The sequence below is a fragment of the Pieris napi genome, chromosome W (genome assembly GCF_905475465.1).
Source record: "Pieris napi chromosome W, ilPieNapi1.2, whole genome shotgun sequence".
Classification (NCBI taxonomy): Eukaryota; Metazoa; Arthropoda; class Insecta; order Lepidoptera; family Pieridae; genus Pieris; species Pieris napi.
In genome coordinates this window covers 1,052,555-1,055,345 of record NC_062258.1, presented here as the reverse complement: position 1 = coordinate 1,055,345, position 2,791 = coordinate 1,052,555, and the positions used below count along the sequence as shown (strand labels likewise).

Genomic DNA, 2,791 nt, shown 5'->3' with positions numbered 1-2,791 from the left:
AATATGGAAAAAATGGATACAAGCTGAAGTGTTGGTCTACATCCGAGGTGTAGGTTGGCTAACTTGTAATACTTACACTTACTTACTTACAAACATGAAAATACAGTCAAGAAGTTTTTCGTAGCGTCCGTCGTAGCACATCAACGACTCGTAGGTAGTTTATAATTTGTAGAAATAGATTAATAGTAGTAGTGTCTCTTATTATTTCTTTATCCTCTATACTATATTCGTCAATTTGGATTAGGGCGCTCCCTAAAGTATGACGTAACGAATTTTTGTTATTTTGTAAAACGTTACGATGCGGGGCGGGGATTGAATTACGCGTTATTGTTAAGAAATTGTCAAAAGTTGCGTGACGTAATACTTGAACGCTCCCTTAGGGCAGATTCATTTAAAAGTCAGTCCCATATTCAAATATTGTTGTTAAATGACCTAATTAGTAGGTCAGCGACCAATTTTAATCTAATAAAATCATCATTAATAGTATCTAATAAAATCTAGTCTAAAGATTTTTTCTAATTTGGTTATGGATGCCTCTGATTAAAATAGAATAACTGGTAGTAATAGTAAGCCCGCCCACTTGGACTAAAATTAAGCAATGAAACAGACAAAAACGTGTCAAACCTATGCCCATAATTACGGTTCTTTCAGCCACATGAACATTAGGTCCACATTCTAATTATTATGTCAAAATCTCGTCTTGAGCGCTGTCATTATGTCAAATTTCATACAATAAAATGGTTTGAAAGTTGCTGAAACTAGATTTAAGTTTAATTGACGTATTATAGAGCGGGGCACGACTATTTTTGCGATCAAACAAACCCAAATATGTATTGGATTTTGTAACAGAAAATTGCAGGCGACAATTCTTAGTAATGTTTCAAATTAAAAACGATTAGGTAAATCCCAAAAACTTTAATAAAATATGTAACATTAAAAAAAATATATTAGATTATCTTGAAATAAAATCAATCTATCTCATTTAACAGGTCATTTTATATTTTTATTCAACTTAGAAGCATTTAACTTAATTTATTTATTTAAAACAACTTGTGCTTCGTCATAACAGGGATTAAAATGCTCCCGAACTTTAGGCCACCATTTTGCAATGTTCGGAAAGTCCGCCGTCGGATCGAAATCAGGTAGTTCTGTAAAAAGGAATCAAGTACCTATAGTAAGTAGGTGTAAGTCAAACTATAAAGCATTTGTGTAAAATATAATTTATCACCTTTTTGAACCAACTACCAAAGATAATGATTAGATTAAAATTTCTTTGATAATATTAATTATTATGGACAAGTATCCTGATTCTAAAAATATTGTGTATTTCAGTCTAATGCATGCCTTAGGGAAATTACAAAGTTAACCATACAAGTGTTAATTGGATACAAAAGACAAATTTACTGGCACAGCTGGAATTTGAACAAAAAGTTCAGGCAGCTGAGATTTGCATGCTTAAAACACTTGAACAACACTAATATACTACCGCTTATAACCTAAAACATTTTGTCCTATTCTGAGACTTACTTAGTTGATCTAGGTCCACTGCAGCAAAGAGGTCAGCCACACAATAGTGTCACCTGTCACAAACTTATTGCATCCAAGCCATAGTTTATCAAACTCTTCTAGGGCATTTATCATTTTCTGTTTATAGCTGTCTACTTGCTTGGGGTCTGGACTTTTCCTGGTCAAAAGTGGGTTAATAAACTAAAAAATTCATCAAATAAAAAGAAGCCAATGCATAAAATATAGTGAAATAATTCAAATGTATACCGAAGTCATGAAGAATAGGTTACCAGGTAATTTTAAACCAACATGTTGCCATTCTAAATATTCATCCACTCTTGCTTGTCCTTTGCTGTCTTCTGGATATAAAGTTTTGGATATCATGTTCTCTCTAGCAAGATATGTTGTTATGGCAACACTGTAAGAAATTATTATAGCATTTAATTATTATGTAGTTTAACATGCTAGAAGCTGAATAAGCTGATGCATGTCAGCAGATTGAACAAAAACAATATATCTATTAATTTAGTTCTAACCTTTTAATACGGCTGGTATATATCTGCATTTGTTTATTAATATTTTTTTGGGACATTACTAGGTGACTAGACTTTTATATGTAGTAACATGTAACAATTCTTCTCCGTAATATGAAGGGGCTACCTTACTACCTTCTGGAAGGGGCAACTAGTCTTTTTTAAGTATTTTATCTTGTTATTTTGACTTTTAAAAGTGCCTTTTTAAGAGGCCTAATTGAAATTGATTTGACTTTCACTTTTAATTGTTTCTCTGGAATCAAACTTTCTTTATAAACTGGGACTCTGCTATACCGATTTAGTTCTTAAGATCCTCTTAATAAGTCTTATCAAAAAACTCATCATATTCATAGAACTTAATGTTTTATTTATTGAAATTGCAAGCTGCTTATTAAATATTGAAAAGCAATAAAATTATATTAATATAGAAGTAAAAAAATACCTTTCCATTAAAATAAAGCCATTGTGATCAATAGCAGGAATCTTTTTGAACCGGTTAATTGCTTCATACTCAGGCTTTAATTGATGTCCTAAATAAATTTAATTAGATATTGAAATAAATAAACTATAATGATATATAAAGGTTCTGATTACCTTTTCCCATGTCTAACAACTTCTGTTCAAAATTACACTTAGATGTTTTTAACAAAACATACAGAACCCTACAGGGTGGTGACATAAAATCATAGTACAATTTTAAACTCATTTTATATTAACTATTTTGAAATAAAAAGTTAAATGCAGTTAGAAGG

The 2,791-nt window shown here is 31.0% G+C and overlaps 1 pseudogene; it reads right to left on the bottom strand.

Annotated features, from left to right (window-relative positions):
* Window positions 1-900: 900 nt before the first annotated feature.
* LOC125062021 lies at window positions 901-2,791 on the bottom strand (annotated as a pseudogene).